The 20,898-nt window shown below is 37.8% G+C and overlaps 1 pseudogene; it reads left to right on the top strand.

The window, feature by feature from the left end:
* The first annotated feature begins 14,319 nt into the window (after positions 1 to 14,319).
* LOC109243896 lies at positions 14,320 to 15,739 on the top strand (annotated as a pseudogene).
* The last annotated feature ends 5,159 nt before the right edge of the window (positions 15,740 to 20,898 follow it).

Raw genomic sequence — 20,898 nt, 5'->3', positions numbered from 1 at the left:
TTATCCTTGAAGAAGACAAAGTTGAGAAGATTTTAACAAGGGTTCTGCCAATCTCTTGGGAAAGCAAAATTACTGCTATCCAGGAATCAAAGAATATTGCTCCTCTCAAGCTGGATGAACTAATTGGAAACCTTACTGCCTATAAACTGAGAAGACAAACCATGAAAATGGATGCACCCAAGAAGGAAAGGAGTCTGGCTCTCAGAATTGCTGAAGGTTCAGATCTGGAGGATGATGAAATGGCTATGATCACAAGAGATTTCAAAAAGTACCTGATGAGAGGAAAGGGATCTTCAAGAGGTACAACCTTCAACAAACCAAGGGCTCCTGAGAAACAGACCAATGAGGGTTGCTACAAGTGGGGTAAGACTGATCACATGATCAAGAATTATCCTCAATGGGAAATTGAGTGGAAAAAGGAAAGGGCTGAACGAAGGAACAGGTTCAACCAAAAAGGAACAAAGGTTCAACAAAGGCTATGGTTGCTGCCTGGGGAGAAACATCAGATGAGGACTCAGAAGATGAAGCTGGAGATGAACAAGCGCTTATGGCCATTGGAGAATCAGATGATGAACAAGAGGTAAGTATTCTTCATCTCAAGGACAAGATTAAATTCCTGTCTAAAGAAAGGTTGTCTGAGCTACTGCTAGACTTCATTGATGAGTCTGAGATAATTAACAATGAGAAGGAAGAACTGTCTAGGGAATGTGTGATCCTAAAAGCCAAGTGCAAAAATCTAGAGTCTGGGGCTAATGAGAGTGAAAGTAAAAATGCTGAGTTGAAGAACCAGGTTCTTGAACTTGACACTAGTGTCCTAGAACTTAGGTCTGAGAACTTAAAACTGAAATTAGGAACAGGAAAGAAGAAAGCTGATCACACACATCTCACCCTAGAAGAAAACTTAGGAAAAATGAAGGATGAGCTGTACAGAGAGGATGAGCAGATAAGAGTACTAAAAGAAGATCTAGGGAAGGTAAACATGAACTAGAAAGAACTTGCAAATGGAACAAGGCTTCTGATTCACTCTCTTGGTTACAAGAACATCACAGTAGCAACAAAAGATGACTTGGTTATGGGACACAAGCACCTAAGTGGGATCCTAAAAGCAAGTACCTCACTCTTCCTGAGAACAAAATCTGCACATACTGTGGCAAGACTGGCCATTACAAAAATGAATGTAATGCAAAAGAAAAGGCCAGTCAAAAGAATAAAACTTTTGTTCAAGAAAAAAATAGGCTGCCTGGGTGGGCTAGAAGGAATCTGATTTATCCTTTTGCCCATAGAAAGGGACCCAAACTAGTTTGGGTTCCTAAGAATAACCCCTATTTTCTTTTTGCCGATCCAAGTGAAGGGAAGTATCCAAATATGGTACATGGATAGTGGCTGCTCAAAATATATGACTGGAAGCAAGAATCAGTTCCTTTCACTTGAGGACTTAAATGGAGGTAATGTCTCCTTTGGAAATGGGAAGAAAGGTGAGATTATTGGGGTTGGAAAGGTAGGTAAGACAGACTCTCACTCCATTGAGAATGTCTACTTGATAGATGGCTTGAAATAGAGCCTGATCAGTGTGTCACAACTGTGTGACAGAGGTAACCTTGTAGCATTCAACTCCACTAAATGCTTTGTGATTAACCTTACCACTGACAAGATTGTTTTGCAGGGAAAAAGAGTTAACAATATTTACATTGTAGATTTTTCAACTCTTTCTGAAAATGAACTAACCTGCCTAAGTGTGCTGGATAATGATCCCCTCCTGTGGCACAAAAGACTTGGTCATGCCAGTCTGAATCAGCTAAACAAATTAGTCTCCAAGGACTTGGTGATAGGGTTACCCAACATCAACTTTAAGGAAGACAAAGTTTGTGAGGCATGTGCAAGGGGGAAGCAGGTAAGATCATCTTTCAAAAGCAAGAAGATGGTAAGCACAACCAAGTCGTTGGAACCGGTCCATATGGATCTCTATGGTCCAATGAGAACCATGAGCAAAGGTGGAAAGAAATATGTAATGGTACTTGTTGATGATTATTCTAGATTTACCTGGGTTCTATTTCTAACATCTAAAGATGAAGCATTTGACATGTTTACTAAATTTGTTAGAAAAATTCAGAAATAATTAGGAAATCAACTTGCAACCATTAGGTCTGATCATGGAACTGAATTTGAAAATGCTAAGTTTGCTGAATTCTGTGATGAAAATGGTATAGATCATAATTTCTCTACCCCTAGGACTCCTCAACAAAATGGAGTAGTTTAAAGAAAGAACAAGACTCTTGAAGATATGGCTTGGACTATGCTTCTTTCTAGTAAGCTGCCCCATAGCTTCTGGGCAGAGGCTGTAAACACTGCATGTTACATTATCAATAGATGCATGACTAGACCTCTTGTAGAGAAGACTCCCTATGAGTTACTTAAAGGGAGAAAACCAAATATATCCCATCTTAGGGCATTTGGATGTAAGTGCTTTGTGCACAAAATGGAAAAGACTCCCTAGGTAAGTTTGATCCCAGAAGTGATGAGGGAGTATTCTTGGGATATTCTTCACATAGCAAAGCATATAAAGTGTTCAATAAAAGAATTTTGTGTGTAGAAGAAAGTGCGCATATAGTTTTTGATGAAACTAACATTCTTTCTGAGAGACAGGAACATGAAGATGAAGCCATTGGATTGGTAAAGGATTTGACTGAAGCCTCAGCACAAGTCAAAGTGGCACCAAAGGAAGGAACAGGTGATGGAATAGGTTCTTCTATTCAGGGCAACCTGATGGGGGGAACTAATCAAAGAGGAATTGAAATAAATCCTCTAAAAGAACCTGTTCATGACCCTGTTCCTCAGCAACAGAACATGGGAGAAACATCTAGTATGAACCAGTTGATTGTAAAACCTCACAAGTATCAAAGTTCTCATCCTATTGAGAACATTATCACTGATCCAACATGTGGAGTCAAAACTAGATCACAATTAAAGAATCTGTGTGCTTTTGATGCCTTTTTATCTCTTGTTGAACCTAAAAATGTTGTTGAGGCTTTGCAGGATGCAGATTGGGTCAATGCAATGCAAGATGAACTCAATCAGTTTGAGAGAAGTCAAGTTTGGCATCTAGTTCCAAGACCCAAGGATAGATCAGTTATTGGTACAAAATGGGTCTTTAGAAACAAACTTGATGAAGATGGAACAGTTACAAGAAACAAGGCAAGACTGGTGGTCCAAGGTTACAGCCAAGAGGAGGGCATTGATTATGATGAGACTTTTGCTCCAGTTGCAAGACTAGAGGCAATCAGACTCCTCATAGCCTTTGCAACACACATGGAATTCACTCTTCATCAGATGGATGTAAAAAGTGCCTTCCTTAATGGCTACCTAAAAGAAGAAGTGTTTGTAAAACAACCTCCAGGGTTTGAGAGCAAGGAATGTCCTGAGCATGTGTACAAGTTAGACAAGGCTCTCTATGGATTCAAGCAGGCCCCAAGAGCATGGTATGAACGACTATCCAAATTTCTGCTTGAACATGGTTACAAAAGAGGTAAAATTGATAGTACCTTATTCTTAAGGGAAAAAGGTAATGATCTCCTTGTGGTACAAATATATGTTGATGACATAATCTTTGGGGCCACAACTGATAAGCTAAGTAAGGATTTTGCAAAACTAATGGGGAGTGAGTTTGAAATGAGTATGACGGGTGAGCTTAACTTCTTCTTAGGCTTACAGATCAAACAAAGTCCTAATGGAACCATGATCCATCAGCAGAAGTATGCAAAAGAGTTAATCAAAAAGCTTAAAATGGAAGAATCAAAAGAAATAGACACACCCATTGCAACTGCCACTAAATTAGACATTGATGAACCTGGTTCATCAGTTGATCAAAAGTTGCATAGGGTATGATTGGTTCACTCTTGTATCTTACTGCCAGTAGACCTGACATCGTTTTCAGTGTAGGGCTTTGTGCTCGTTTTCAGGCCAATCCAAAAGAGTCTCACTTGACTGTTGTCAAGAGGATACTAAGGTACTTGAAAGGCACCACTGATCTATGCCTTTGGTACCCTAAAGGTAGTAATTTCAATCTAGTAGGATATGTTGATGCTGATTATACAAGTTTCCTAGTAGATAGGAAGAGCACCTCAGGTATGGCACACTTCCTTGGTTTATGTCTTGTGTCATGGGCTACTAAGAAGCAAAATTCAGTGGCCTTATCTACTGCTGAAGCTGAGTATGTTGTTGCTGCTTCTTGTTGTGCTCAATTGCTATGGATCAAACAGCAGTTGACAGATTTTGGCATTGAAGTTGGTTGCATTCCTATATTCTGCGATAACACTAGTGCTATAAATATGACAAAAAACCCTGTTCGTCATAAGAGGACTAAGCACATAGATGTTAGGCACCACCTTAAGAGATAACTATGAGAAAGGATTGATCTCCATAGAATTCTATGCTACTGATAAACAAATTGCTGACATTTTCACTAAAGCACTGAGTAGAGAAAACTTTGAGGGGAACAGGTTGGAATTAGGGATGATTAAGATCACCTAATAGGTCCACTTCAGAATGCACAATGAAAAAAAATTGAGAAAAAAAAATATTTTGTTTGGCTAGGAATTCTAAACTTGTGTAAATATCTAGATTAATTTTACTCAGCTTCATACTTTAACTAGTATACTCCTGTGACATGTGTTTATATGACTCACTGATCTCTTACAAAATTTTTTCTATTATGGTATATGAGGCATGTTCAAGAGAATTCTAAATGAAGAACCTGGTTCATTAGTATAGGCTCATATGAAAGCTCAGGTATGTTTTCTATACTTTGCACAACTAGAAAGATTAACGGTTCAATCATGAGCAGAAGTCCAATACTTGTCAAATTCCTAGAAAATTCTATCCGTTGGCATTGAACCAGTTCCGTCCCTCTAGAATTCTAAACCGTAATTTTTGCCTAATATCTAGGGAAGCCAAATTGATCATTAAAGGTCTGGAAATTCAGTTTGATTAGACTTCTATTTGACCCCTGAAAAAGCTGCCGTTACTTATTAATTGTCTAATTCTCTTTAAATACACACCATCTCTCCAGCCTTCATCATAATGCCAAAACTGTCAAAAACCCTTCTTCACTTCAAATTGCCCTCTTCTCCAAAATTCCCAAATTCTTTCAAGAAACGACCATCATGTCTAACCCACAAGATCATCCTGGCACTCCTCCACCACCATCTCCCTCAAATTCATCCTCATCTACTCCCCCCAGTGTATCTCCAAAACCTAGGTTTCGACGGCAGAAAATGCTTGCTCGAAAAACTGTAGCATCTGGGGCTTTGAGGAAGGTTTTAAATGAAAGGTTAAAAGCTAGCCAAGTAAAAGAAAGCCCAGCTCAAAATTCTGACTCCAATTCTGAGTCTGAATCCTTTCAATTTGCGACTGAAGGTGAAGGACATGGGTCTTCTAACTCTGAGAAGACTTAAGAATCCCCTACTGAGGTAAGTTCATCTGTGAGTGGAAACTTAGAGACTAGGTTTGTTCTGGTTGGACCTATTAGGGATGTTGAAGTGCCTGAGAGACGTGGGAGTGGAGGTAAAAAGAATTTTGAAAAAAAAAAAGAGAGAGAGGGTGCATGTAGTGAAGAGATGGGAAATGGGAAGGGAGCAGTTCTTGCTATATGTGGGGTTACACAAGAGAGATTAGAAGAGTGTGGCATAAAGTCAGGGGGAAGTGGTTTTGGGGAAGCGGCTGAGGGGTTGGTTCATATGAGCAAGCAAAGAGATGAACCTATTTCATCTACTGAGGAAACCTTGGCTGACCTACTGAAAAAGGTTGGAGCAAGTTATAACCCAAAGAAACGCAAAGCTACCACACCAAAAGCCCCAAATGTTCCCAAGCCATCCAAGAAAAGAAAAGGCTCATCCCCAACACCTACTACCTCTTTAGTGCCTAGGGGTAGAGCCACAAGAAGCAGGGTAAAACAGAGTGAAGCTGTTCTACAAAAGGCCTTAGAAGAAAGTAAGAAAAAGAAAATGGAGAAGGGAAAGGGAAAGGTAGCAGAATCCTCTGAGGTTGTAGAGGAAGAGGAGATGGAACTGGTCCATCAAGAAAGGGGTACAACAGTGGAGGTTCCTACACCCAAACCTAAAAAGCCAAAGACTTACTCCAAGAAGTCTTCTACTGAACCTGTGTCTACTGGACCCTCACTAGCCAAAAGGACTAGATCTGCAGTGAAAGCTAAACAAACAAAAGTTTCAGATGATGAAGAGTGGAGTGGAGAAGAAGAAGAAGATGAATCTAAGAAGGAACAGGACAAGTTTGGCATCTTTGGCAAAAGAAAAATTTTAAAAGGTAGATCGTTGAAAGACCTGGTGGAACCAGGGATGATGAGATTGGTTGACTCTTTAGCTGCTCAAGGTTGGAAGGACATGGTCCTTCAGATGGATGGGAGACTGGCCAGAAATGAGCTAACTGAGTTTATGTCCAATACTGTTGTTAAGGATGGGGTAGTCAGTAGTTTGGTGAAGGGAGTCCCAATGCAGTTTGATGCTGAGAAACTGGGAGAAATTCTGGACATACCCTCTGAAGGGTTTGATGATTACACTAGGCAAAGGTGGCCATGCCTGGACTCCCTCCCTACTGCCCTTGAAATCACCAAAAGGTTCTGTGACTCTGAGGAAGTGAATGAAGCCAGGGCTGTGCAGAAAAGTGAGATGAGGCCTGAGCACAAGGTGGTGTTTGAGTTTGTCAACAAGTGCTTATTGCCTAGACAAGAAAGAAGGCACACTGCTAACTACATGGACCTGGTTCTTATGGAGTGCCTTGAGAGAGGAAAGCAAATCAACTGGCCTGCCCTCATTGTCAAATTGCTAGATAGGGTCATAAATGGCTCCAAGGCTCATGCTACTCCATATGGCTTCATATTGACCACAGTTCTGGACAGGCTAAATGTGCCCTTGAAGAAATGGGAAATGGCCTCGAGCAAGGAATACTTTGGCATCAAAACTCTTCTGGCCTGTGATTATCCAGTCAATGCCATTCCAGTTGAACCTGGTTCATCTCTGAAGACACCCATCAACAGCAAAGTTAGAACTTTGGTTCAGGAATGTGGAGCTAAGGATGCTGAAATTGCTAGGCTCAAGGCTCGTGTGGTTGAATTGGAAACTGAGAGGGATGGCCTTAGAACTGAGCTTGCCAAAGAAAAGGAGAAGAATGATGGAATTCTTCAGAACATGCTGAATCTTCTCCAAACTCAACTTTCCAGTTCCTCCAAGCCTTAGGACTCCTAGCACTTGTTTTCTGAACTTGTCTAGTACCCCAGTGACCCCCAGTGACCCAGATTAGGGATTTTTATGTTTTTTGCTCATGGTTTGAATATTTTTCTTTCTTTTTGTGGATTGTTAATGGCAACATATCACTATCAATGACAACTGCTGTTTTCTCTTGTTCTATGATTATTATGACCTTGATAGTTTAAATATGTTTGTTGATTACTGATGATATTACCATGATTGCACTTGCAGTTGCCCCTGTGGCCATGAGTATTTATTAAAATCTAGGATTCATATTGTGTATGCAACTTTTCGATGATGCCAAAAGGGGGAAGAGATATTGTGCTTTACACATATTCTAAAATAAGTGATGTTTATAACCTAATTAACCTGGTCCTTAATGATAAGTGAATTTTCTAAATTTAGTGTTGATGGTTAAGCTAAGTTCTTTCAGGCTTCGAATCAGTAAAAAGCACAGAGTTTGTCATTATCAAAAAGGGGGAATTTATTGGCCCAAGAACAGGTGAAGTTTTGAAGAATGACAAATGAACTCAGTCATGGACCAGGTCCATCATGTGAAGCACAGTCATGATCAACCTACACATGTGAGCTGCACGTGAAGGAGATAAGTCCCATTGATTAGCAGCAATATCTTCTGATATGATCGAAAAGGTTGCATAGTGGATAAGGGGAGAGAGTCTCCTTATATGAAGAGAATACAATCCGGATAAAAGATAGTGTTGGAGTTTGTGATGCTCAAGGACTCAACTTCGATGGAAGATCAGCAATTGAGTCCCATCAAACTCTAATTACTAACCTATTAAATAACTGTGATTGTTCTCTTTTACAGGTATTGCGCAAACGTAGAAGTTAAACTAAATTGAGAGCAAAAGAGCAAGGCGATTTTGCAAGCAATTTATGTGAGATTTGAGTGTGCACTCCTCAAGCTACTTGAACGAGATAGAAGAACCAATTTCATTGTGTCTTTCTTTATTTCTAGTTCAATTGTAGTAGGTGATTTAAACTTGTACCTTTCAGCTTTCATAGAAGCAATTGTATTATGTACTAAGAGTGTTCAAGTTATATGCTAACTTGAAGTTGTCGCAACAGTTGAGGCTGTGTGCTACAACGGGATTAGAGTTAATCCTTAGGTTTACAAAGAGTTTTGTAAATGCTGTTTTGGCTCAGTGATTTTAGTGGAAGTTTCGAAAATCCTACTGAGTAGTAGGTCGTGGTTTTTTCACCTTTTGAGCCAGGTGTTTTCCACGTAAAAATCTCTGTGTTCTTTATTTTATGTACTTATTATTCCGCAAACAGTAGTTGTTGGTACACCTAGAAGAACCAGGTTCTTCTAGAGCGAAAATTGGGTACCACACAAATCACCCACCCCTCTTGTGTGGTATTGACGTTAAGAACATCACCAAGAGACTCTATAACTCGAATGTCATAGACATACAAAATACGACGACTGCTGAGAGGCTGCTGGTTCTGTTGAAGGAGAAAGGTCTAATCCTCATAACTCTTTAAATTCCCTTCTAATGAGTGGGGTAAATTCATAACACGCAGCACTCAGATTGCACTTTTTCCAAAAATTCTCAGTCTTTTTCCATTTTCATTCATAATAATTAAAGATTTGTTTCTTTTTTCTTTTGGTGTTAACAGATAGATAAAACAAAAAGAAGAAACCAATAGCAATTAAGGAGGAGAAAAGAAGAATGACCCAGAGATCATAAAAATCAAGATATCGGTGAGAAAAAGAGAATGACAGAGCCCAAGCACCGTACAGCTTAAATTGCATTGTTACGTTTGCTCCTACAAATTCAATCAGTCATTTGTAAGGTAACTAGGAAGATGACATGACAATTTGTAGAGCGGTGTAAGTTAACATATAATATGCTAATCTCAGAAAAATAGGTTATTTTAGGTGTATATAACTTAAATTCGATAAAGAAGCTTTCTACTTGACCACTAAATTCAATATCTGGTTTAGAACGATGAAATCAGTTATTGGAAAAGATTTTATCCTTTTCTTTTTAAATATGGTAAGTTCGTCAATATTTTCCGGGTACAAATTAATTAAGAATTTTTTATTATGAGCTTTGAGAAGAGTAACTATATGACCATTTTTGCTGCAGTTGTTGGAAAACAGGTGGTATACAAAATAAAATGGTTAAGAATATTGTTTGTGTTACGTATGATTGATAACTTACTTCACATATTTTACAGATTCAAATCTACCTAGGATATTGAATGAGTACATATTTCATCTTAGCATGAGGGAAAAGAAAAAGGAAATTGTAATTAGATGGTAATCACTTTTTATTGCTAGGATATAATGAAATTAGTTATGCTTCCTTCTGTTCCTTAAAAGTTTATTCTGTTAATGGTTTTCTTTGTAAATTTTGAGTGTTCTGTTCTGAGAGTAGTATATATTCCTTTTTTAAGTCTAACTATTTTTTCTCAAAAACCTATTGTAAAGTTTTTTTATATGAAAGTTTTTTATGGTGTTATTATCTTAAATTAGCTGTTTTATTCCTTAAATGGTGTTATTATCTCAAAAATAAAGTTGTATTTATTCATGCATTAAATGTGTTCTTATAAAAACATGCTTAGATGGCAGAATAATGCTTTAACATTAAAAATCACAAAGGTTTGATTTTTGAAATATGTCTCGCAAGGCAAGGCAGAAAGGTGGCCCTATTAATGATATTATTTTTTTAAAGTAAAAATTTGTGTTTCATTTATGTCAGATGTCATCATCTCAATACAGAACTAATTATAATGTAAATATTCTTATTTGTATTATTAGTAATTTTTAAGATGAAATTTACCTTCTATAATATATTGGCGAAAATCATTGTCCAGGAGATTGTATTCAGAGGTAGCAGAGCCAAAATTAGCTGGGAAACTACAGGAGCTCCATTATTATCCTAGGTGATTTGGTAGCGTTTTAGGAGTGTTCTGGGGATGGTGGTATAGATGTTCTTTTGTTTAGATTTAAAATCTGGGTGTTGCCAGTTTTAGAGGTGTTTTTTTTTGTTTTTCCTCTTAAGCTTTACATATTCTTAATTGGCAATAAAATTATTTTAAATTTAAAAAAGATGAACTTTGCGTAGTTCCAACTTAGTTTTAGTTTCTATTACTCTTTGAACTGTTCGTTAGATAAAACTTAAGTTATATTGGTAATATATACACTATACATAAGTATTAGGTATAAATAAACCAAGATTATGAACTAACCGAAATGCAAGTCATTTATAAGTGTTTACTAATTTTTTGTAAATATATTGATGTTTCTAAGACCGCGGGAAGCGCTAATAAATCCTCTAGTTTATTATATATAGTTATTGCTTTATATTTTGAGGGATCGGACTTTGATATTTCAAAAATAATATAATAATTATCTTCGCGAGTATATACAAATCGCGCTACATATATATTGTTATTTTTCTGTAGCACTGGCACAACATTATTCAAGTTTTCAATCATTCAATCTAACCTACACATTATTTGCTATGGTACAAGTGATGGTGCAACAAACACATCCTCTACTCGTGTATACTAACTTGAGCGTCAAAACTGCTAATTAACTGCCATTGTGCAAATTAACTAACAAATAGCATCACAATTAGTTTTTCTTATTGAAACAAACTTAGGGCTCGTCTGGTATGAGAGATAACGAATAATTAATCCCGAAATTAAATTTGAGATGAGTTTATCCCATGTTTGGTTGAGATAAAATCGTGGTATAATTAATCCGGAGATTAGTTATCCCGGGATTGTAGTGTTTTTAATACCTATAGGAGGATGGGAAAAATAATCTCAATATAGCTAATCTCGGGATAATTAAAAATGGGATAACTTGTTTCCAATCAAACGATCCGTTAATACTCAATTTTTGTATTACCTGATGGAGAACAATTCACAATTCTAACTTCTTGAAATAGAGAAGCCAGAAAAACTCTACGAATAGAGTTCAAGGAGCAGGATAGCTTCATTTCATTTACATAAACATACAAATCAATAAAAAAAAGCCTATTCTATATGATCATGGACACAACCAATTTCTACACTAAAATTGTATACAAAAAAAAATGTGCATTTTTTTTTTGCTAATAACAAGCATTTTATTTATTTAGAACATAGTAGTTATTACAAGGAGGGGATGGAACGTACATTTCCAGTGCCCCGCAAGTCCAAAAGTAAGTACGGAAAAACAAAAGGTGGGGGTGGGGGTGGGGGGGGTATCAAAAACTAGAACATCAGCAGGCTGTGTAAGACTAAGCTCCTTGCCAAAATGTGCCAGTGCATCTGCAACAGTATTACCCTCCCTTTAGGTGTGGTTGAGCTGTGGCATACGTAACTCATGCAACATCAACCTGCAAGCATGAAATAGATATGAGTATTTCGGAATACCTTGTGGTAGTAGTGTGAGAAGTACCTGCGAGTCTGTATCCACTATGAGCGGTAGCAAGTTGTTGGTAATAGCAATTTGTAATCCATGAAAGGGGGCAAGCAATTCCGCTTGTAATACTGTTGTATGGTACACAAATTTGGAGTAGCCAATGATCCAATGACCCTCATGATTATGGATTGCTCCTCCTATTCCTCCACATTGGGAGGAGGGGTCAAAAGCACCATCGATATTGAGTTTGTATGTATGTGGAGGTGGAGTCATCCATTTGACCTGGATCAGAATGTGTGGTCGTGGACTGGGTAAATTGGGGGTTAGGTAAGCATGCTCAGATGCTTGGATAACAACTGTTGTAGGGTTGATCAAGTGTGTATCATGGTTAAAAAAATTATGATTATGGTTGAGCCAAATGTTCCATATGATGAAAGGAGCAATGTTCCTTAGAGGAATAGTACGAGGGTGGAGGAGAGAAGATCTGAGGTTAATTGAGGTTGTGGAGGTACAGATGTGTTTGAGCCATCGGGCATGGTTATCCTGTGGTATGGGTAGTTGGAAGTGTTGTCAAATGCGAGTGGCCGGTGGGCATGCAGTGAAAATATGTAGTAAATCTTCGGAAGGGTGAGAGTAGAAAGTGCATTGCGATCGGGGGATGATGTTGCGGAATGCTAAAAGTTGCGTCGTGGGTAAAACTTGGTGTAGAAGAAGTCAAAGAAAATATTTAATTTTGTTAAGTGTAGGAACGGTCCAGATCCAGTAATATTGGAAGGAGGTGGGAGTGTGAGGTTGATTAAGGATAAGTAGACGGTAAGCTGATGATGTGGAAAAGCGACTATCAGAGGTAGGGTGCCAGTGGGGTGAGTCATCGGTAGTGGTGTCAAGGTTTGGAATGGTGTTATGAATAAGTAGTTGAACGTGGGTTGAGAGGACAAAGGAGAGTAAGGTGAGGTCGAAAGTTGGTGGGGTAAAGATGTGGTTCAAGGTGAGCGAAGATTCATGCTGTAGTAGTGGGCCTTGGATAAGTTGTCGCAAAGAGAAATGGGGTGAGATCCATTGGTCGTTCCAAAGATTTATTTTTGTACCAGATGTAATTGTCTAGGAGGTATCCTTTTGGCATAAGGGTAGGGCTTTTGTTAAGCTTTTCCAAGTGGATGAGTCATGCGATTTAGCTGTGTATGCTCTGGTATGTGGAGTGGCATGGGGCGCACAATATTTGCCCTGCAATATTTAAGTCCAAAGACTTTGAGGATTAGTGGCGAAACGCCAGACGAGACTTGTTAACAATGCGATATTTTTAGGGAAGGTTTGGGGTAGGCCAAGGCCACCATACTTTTTAGGCATGGTGACTGTGTTCCAATTGAGCAGGTGTATTTTGTGGTGGTTAGGTGTCGAACCCCATAAGAAATTACGCTGAATTTTATCAATATTTTTCCCGTATTTTTAGAGGTAGTAATTGATTTTGCATTGCGTAGGTTGGTGGTGAATTTAGTACGGATCGTATAAGTGTTGCACGACCTGCCAAATTGAGAAATTTAGTTTTCCAACCTTGTAGTCTATTATGCATCCGATCAAGTATGTACTGGTAATCGGAAGACTTGTGCACTTTGGGCATTGGGTATCAAAGGTATTTTTCGAAGGTGGATGCAGTACGGATGTCGAGTATAGTAGTTAACTGGGACATAGTTGCAGGAGTTGCATTACTGGAGAAGAGAAGTTTTCATTTTGCAAAGTTGATCCGTTGGCCAAATTGGGCAGCAAGGTGATTGAAAATGTGCAGTATGGAGTGAGCATTTGCAGTATCTGCCTTTGCGAAAAGGACAATGTCGTCAGCAAACAGCAGATGAGATAAGTGGGGCCTTGTCTTAATATTTTGATGGGCGTCCAGTGTTTCGTGAGGACTGCTTCCTCATTAGTTGTGATAGTGTTTCCATACAGATAATAAATAAGTATGGTGACAATGGGTCGCCTTGTCGAATTCCACGAGAAGGCTGGAAGAAAGGGGTAGCTTGCCATTAACTAAAATAGCTATGGATGAGGTAGTGATACAAGACATAATAAGTTTTATACTGTCTGACGGAAAATGAGTCGACGAAGAGAGTATCGAATGAAGGACCATTCAAGGCGGTCAAATGCATGTTTTAGGTCAATTTTGACCATCATTTTAGCAAATTTACCTTTAGTTCTACGGAAGGAGTCGAGTGCTTCCTGGACAATGATAGCATTGTCAACTGCTCTGCGTCCAGGAATAAAACTACATTGCGTCGGGTTAATAATGGATGATATGAATGGGCGGATTCTGTTGACTAATATTTTCATAATAATTTTATATATTGTGTTACAAAGGCCAATAGGTCTGTAATGGGTGATGTTGGCAGGGTTTTTGATCTTAGGAATAAGGGCAAGGAAAGTTTGGTTAAGATGTGGGGGAATAGTAGCAGTTTCAAAAGCTTCGAAGCAGATTGCAGTGACAGCTGCCTGTGTGTACGTCCAGTATTTTTGGAAAAAGATAGGGTGTAGACCGTCCGATCCCGGTAATAAAAAAAAGTGCATTTGCTTAAAGTGAGAAGAAGAGCGAAAATAAAAAAATAAAATAAAATAGTAAGTGTAGGAAATTAAACTTTTGGAAAATGAATTCTCAAATACTTTTCTATTACTACAATTTCTAAGTGACAGCGTGAAGCTGGAGTCAAACCTTTGAACGCCTCCTTAAACCCTACTCCATTTTCACCCTTGCTCATCCCCGACCCTGCTAAACCCCAGTACAAATGTCTTCTTGCGCCACGCGCCTCTCAACCGCCGCTGCTTTGTCAGCTTCCAGCGCCACCATCTCTATCTGCAAAGCAAAATCAAAGCTTAAAGCCGAGCACGACCCAGACAAAGCCCTAGAGATTTACTCCTCCGTTTCCGACCGTTACATTTCCCCTTTGTCCTCCCGCTATGCTCAGGGATACACAGTCAAGCGCCTCGCTAAATTCCATCGTTTTTTCGACATTGAAAGTTTCCTCGACTCTCACAAGAATAGCTCACAGATTACTCAAGAGCCTTTTCTTTCATCCATAATTCGTTCATATGGAGTCGCCGGAATGTTTGATCACGCGCTTAATATATATCATGGGATGGATGATTTAGGCACCCCCAGATCAGCAATTTCTTTCAATGTGCTTTTGTCAGCTTGCGTGCACTCTAAACAATACGATCGTGTCCCCAGCTGTTTGATGAAATTCCTGTGAAGTATGGATTTTTACCTGATAAAGTCTCATGTGGTATATTAATTAGGTCACATTGTGAAAATGGATCCCCAAAAATGGCAATGGAAAGGCTTAAGGAGATGGAAGAGAAAGACGTGGAGATTACAACTGTTACTTTCACTACTATACTGCACTCGTTTTATAAGAAGGGGAAGAGCGATGACACCAAAAGAGTTTGGAATGAGATGGTGATCAGAGGGCGTGGACCGGATGTTGGTGCATACAATGTAAAGATTATGAACATTCAAGGTGGTGATCCGGAGGGCGTGAAAGCGTTAATTGAGGAAATGAGTGATGCAGGGTCAAAACCCGACACGATTAGCTACAATTACTTGATGACTTGTTATTGTAAGAATGGCTTGATGGATGAGGCGCAGAAGGTTTATGAGGATTTGGAGTCAATGGGGTGCAATCCAAACAGTGCAACCTTTAGGACTTTGATCTTTTACTTGTGTAAGAAGGGACGGTTTGAGACAGGGTATAAAGTTTCCAAGGAGAGTGTGAGAGTTCACAAGATTCCGGATTTCAGTACACTAAAGTATTTGGTGGAAGGGTTGGTGCAGAGATCAAAGTTGAAAGATGCAAAAGGGATGAGCAGGACAGTGAAGAAGAAGTTCCCTCCAACTTGGTAAAAGCTTGGACCAAGCTAGAGGAGGATCTTGGTCTGGCTAAACTAGAAGCCGGTGATAAGAAGGTCAATCATACTTGTTAGGCTCAGTAGTTGGATGGTGATGGATGATTTTGTTTGCTGGAAGTGTTTATACATTTCCATAATTTATGAGGGCTTTTTGATCATTAATTTTCTCTTGTTTATCATAAATATGTGAGCTCACACTTGATAATTGGATTCTACCATTTTTTATGACCTTTATAAAGTTGATAAAGAGCTCTACATGAAGATTGTAAGCGTACGTTTGGAGGATCTGCAAATGGTGAATTCTATGAGTTGAATGTCCTGTTAATCCATTGCTTTGTTCCTCTCAGTCTCTCTCAGATATCTTTCTCAGACGTTGTAATCATAACAGTAACGGGTGGTTAATATGAACATTTTGATCTCTCTTCTGTAATGCCATTAATCAAATATGTTGCCACAGCTTTGACAAATAATGATGGTTTAGTGTTAGGTTCTTCCTCTACTAGTTAATTTGAAATATTGAGTTGCTCTATTCAATTTAGCTTTGAAGATTAGCTAAAGTGATTCTTCAAAAGAAAAAAATGACACTTCTATTGGGATGGAAATAATATTTGATCTGGATGTAATTATACAATTTTGAATTGTTTGATTGGCAAGTAATTAGCATGGAATTAGATATAACGAAATGTAATCCCCTTTCTCATTATTTGACAGAAAAAGGATGCCCGATGGCGAATTCCTTTCATATAACTGAAAAATTCGAAAGGGGAAAAGAACTAGCTGGTAAGTCACGTATCTACGCTCTCATAGTTTATCTCTCGTCATCCCTTTCAATGCTTATAAATTTTTATTTCGGTTGTCACTAATTGATCACGCCTTTGATGATTTACAGGCTTATGCCGATTATGGTCATAATAAGGTCAACTTTCTTTTGGTTTTGCGCATCAAAGATCAGTTTTTATTTTAATCATGGTGCAGCATTTGTTGTTTAGTACTTAATTTATTGAACAAAAAGTAGGGCTTCACGGTGGGTCGCATGTGCCTTTACATTAATTTAATCATATTTCTTCTCTGCAATTTGCAATTGGAAAGTGCTTAATTGGCTCTTCCCTAATCCCTACACATGGAGTTTGTCTTTTTTCTTTTTTCTCCATCCTCTTTTAGTTGGCCTGACTGATATAATAACATTTTTAAACCAAAGGTTAAGGTTGTGCATTGCCCCATTCGGAAACCTCGTTGCTGAGCTGTCACTGTCAACTCCACTTGTTCGTTTCTATTGTCTATCTATAGTACTAATTGAATATTTAGTCATATTTTAGTGGGTTCATATGAGAATCATCAACAATTTACCACCAGATTGGAAAGTGCTACCTTTTCAAATCATGCTATCTGGAGCCGTGATAGTCGCTTTACAGTTAAAGCATCTAATCACGTACCTAATACACTACTGTGATCAATTGTATTTCCTATGTACGTGGAATGATACAGGATGGAGTAAATTTATGGAGGATATTTGAGATATCCATCTCTTTGTACTTTAGAACTTGAACTATAGCTGGGTTTTAAGTGATCTAAGTTCTTCCGGAACGATAGCCGAATAACAGAGCTAAGTATTAGGACGTGTATTAAGTTTTTCAAGTTGTAAAAGGTGTAGAATATTTCACATGGTTGAGTGAATGAACTGCTGTCTCCTTATATGGTTTTGGCTAATCTTCACTTCATGAGTTAGCTTTTGCGGTAAAGTTAGGCGCAAACTTCATTTTCTTTATATGGTATCAGATCTAGACCCGTTCCTATTCTTTCTTTACCCAATGATTGGGATCTCATTGTTATGTTGTCCATGCTCCAAATGCCCTGTCTTGTGAGTAATTGAACATCTTCATTAACTTATACTGTATTCTGTGATGCTTTCTAAGATCATACTCTTTTATATGTAAAAATTGGAGATTTCATTATACACAAAAGCACCTCTTGATTATTGTACAAAGATGAGATTTTCTTAAAAATAAATGTCACAATAAGTCAGCGCATATTATGGTCCTTTCTTTGTAGTAATATATTAGCAAGCACCTTCTGGTATAGACCTGGATAGCTGAACTTCATATATAGTTTCCATCTCCTCCCACTGTTCATCTGCATGCACAATGGGCTTTAACATGCAGAGAGGTGTTTAGCCCCTCATATCTTTTAATTTCAAGTAATGTTATATGGGAAAGAAGGAGGAGGGATCAAGAGCACGAATAATTGCTTAAGGTACAATAACTTCAATTTATTTAGCATCTCTAAAATGAAATCTAGACGTATACTATTGAAAATACAACTTCCAGGATTATATTTCAACCTGTGGCGAACAGTTGAATTTATAGTACTACTACTACTACTACTAATTACACATAAGAGTGCAAATCTTATCTACATATCAACATGTCTAGATATTTGGGCCAATATTTTTATTCTGAGAAGCATGACCAATACCCGGACTGTGTCCTGCTTTGAGATCGTTTACGCTTCCTTCAACAGTGTGCTTTGGTTGATAATTTGCTTTTGCTCCTGAAGAAGAATGTCCAATACCTGCACTATTTCCCGTTCCTGTTGGTGTGTAGTTGATTTTTCCCATAACTGGTGAAGCATCACCAGTAAAACTTTGCCTCCCAAGAGTTTCTTTTTCCATCATGCTATCAGCAGAGTGAAATTCGTGTTTCTTCAATTCTTTCAGTTGTCTTCCTTCAGTCATTAGAACGAGGTGGAAAGAAACTACTGCAAGAAGGAAACTAAATACACAGATATGTTTGATACATGCCATAACTAGAGAGGCAATTTCTGTAGAGGTACTTAAAGGTGAAATGGCTCTTTGAATGCTTAATTTTTTTGCTTGTGAAAGAAGCAAAGAGAACTAGCACCACAGGAGAGAAAAGTAATGGGGTTTCAAGTTTTCTATTGAGATGATATCTAGCTTGGTCTTTGGGTGAAGAATGTTTTCTGTTGTTGTGCTACCTGTGTATATATAGGAACGAGAACTTTCCTATGCATGTAAGGTCATCAATATTTTATTACTCTATACTTTTTCTAAAATTTAAAATTGCCTTCTTGTAAGGACAATTTGGATGGTTCATGGTCCTTCAATAAGTTTGGAATGCTTTTAACTTGTTTTGTAAATGGGCCGTCACTGATCTTTAGCACTGTATTTCGTTGTTACTTCTTTCCTAGTTCTTTTGTGGTCCATCAGTGCTTCTTTCATTTCTTTGTCCTCTTTACAACTCAACTAAGAAGAGTTATTTGTTGTAGGAAGAAGGATAAGGAGCTTAGTTTATTGGATCTAAATTAACCCAATATTCTTAACATGGGGTGTAAATATACGTGAAAAGTTATTATTAAAGTTTTAATAACTATTAATTGTGAACCTGTAATTATATTTGAAAAGTGCAATAAGTTCAATGGTAAGAAGTAAGAACTTATAAAATGAATTCATTAAGTTTATATTCAGAATCATCTCTGGTCATAACTCATAAGTCAACATTGAATTATGGGGTAAAAAATCTATATGATGTTAGTGCACCCAACTTACACTAAAAATATAATGCTTTGACCTGCTTGAGTCATGCGTTCGTTTGGTTGGCTAGTATTTATTGCATTGTAAAGTGTTTAGACTTGTAGTAAGGCTGATAGTTGGATGTACAGTAGCCTCTCTTTTTATGCATGCAGCTTTATTGTTTCTAAATAGCAAAGATAGCTAAAGATCTTCAGATTTTAGGCTTATAATAACAAAATTATGTTCAGCCGGCCGTCCCACCACTGAAATATCAACTTGAAAGATTGGATTCTTTAGTACTTCCCACTTGTCTGTGCTTAAATTTTTTTATCTGGGTGGTTTATATGCAAGTTCTGACGCTTTTCAGTACACAAATTTAAGTGAAACCCATCTTATTCTAGTTCATTTTAATTTGTTTATGGTACAGAGTACTCCATGATTAGTTAGCTGTTGAAAGGTTAAGACTCCAAATCTATGGTAACCATGATCATTCCTATTTCAGCTGTATCAAAAACCTGTGAAGGGCGGTTAAGGTCGTTTTCTTATAATCTGCTAAAAGTAGCTTTCCAGAAAATTAAAAAGCCTTTTCTGCTCCTTTTCTCTCTATATGTTTTGAGCTCATTCTTATTTTAGTCCTTTTGTATCAAATTTGGCTGGAGAAGAGAACTTATGAAATGTAGAGTATTTCTTTTATTGCTTGCTGCATACTTATTTATGCTCAATCATAACTATATATGCATTTGACAAAGATATTCTTCACAATGCTGTTAAACACAATTATATTTTCCTTTTGGATCTTGGGACTTCCCTTATAATGTTCATTAATTGCTAGTTGCTTCTCATTTGTTGGCTACTCCTATTCATTTTCTCTTTGCATTAGTATGAAATTGGAGCTCTATGTTTTCCTGGGATCAAATAATATTCTGTTGAAAAGTAAAAGCACCAAGATGCGGCGTACGCACGGGTGCCTTGTTAATATGATTTCTGCTTAAAAGAGCACCAACCACTAACCCAAAAAGTTGATTGCTAATGGATGGCTTAAATAAGCTATGGGTAGTTGACTGAAACTAAGTGATCATTAGTCTGGATTTTAATTTGTTGTGGTCCTTTTCATTTATATCATCTACACTTTGACTCTTCCTTTTCTTGTCCATAGTAGTAATAAATTCAACTGTCATGATCCCTTATCCTTTTTAGGAATTTTCAAATTGATGTGACATCTCTGATACTTTTACTTTCTAGTACTATACTATTAGTTTAATGAGAACTGTTTTAGCTTTATGTTGTTGTCTCTGGTTAATTTATTTTCCCTAATGAGGATCAGTTATATCGTGGATTTATGTTGTTAACCTTCTATCTTCTCCAATATGAGATTCTAATTCAACAGGTCACATTCTATTCTTTTCTGCTTCTTTCATTTGTCATATGGACTGGAGATTTGATATAGAGTTTGGAGGAAATTAAGGGATTCCTTGATATCCTTAGCTCTATTTAGCTCATCTTAGTCCAATATTATATGAAATAAAATAAAAATAAAGTTATTACTCTTGCTTCTGCTAGTTAATTCAATTTTGCAGCAAATTTGCCTGGTTTTTCCAGAACTTCAGCGACTGCCAGGGTTCCATGAATCATGATGGTTTTTTTCATGCTCAAGTTGGTGCCAAGCTTCTCTTTTTTCTTTACCCCATATTTCTCTTTTCACTAAGTACCACCTTCTTTCTTTTTGTCTTTGATAGTGTTTTTTCTTTCTCGTTTTGGGTTATCATCTCATAGTTCCCCCCCCCCCCCCCCCCGGGGGGGGGTGGGGGGTGGGTGTAGAATATTTTGTCTGGTGAATA

The sequence above is a fragment of the Nicotiana attenuata genome, unplaced genomic scaffold (genome assembly GCF_001879085.1).
Source record: "Nicotiana attenuata strain UT unplaced genomic scaffold, NIATTr2, whole genome shotgun sequence".
Taxonomy (NCBI): domain Eukaryota; kingdom Viridiplantae; phylum Streptophyta; class Magnoliopsida; order Solanales; family Solanaceae; genus Nicotiana; species Nicotiana attenuata.
Note: the sequence above shows the minus strand (reverse complement) of the source record. Positions and strands in the feature narration are given on the sequence as shown.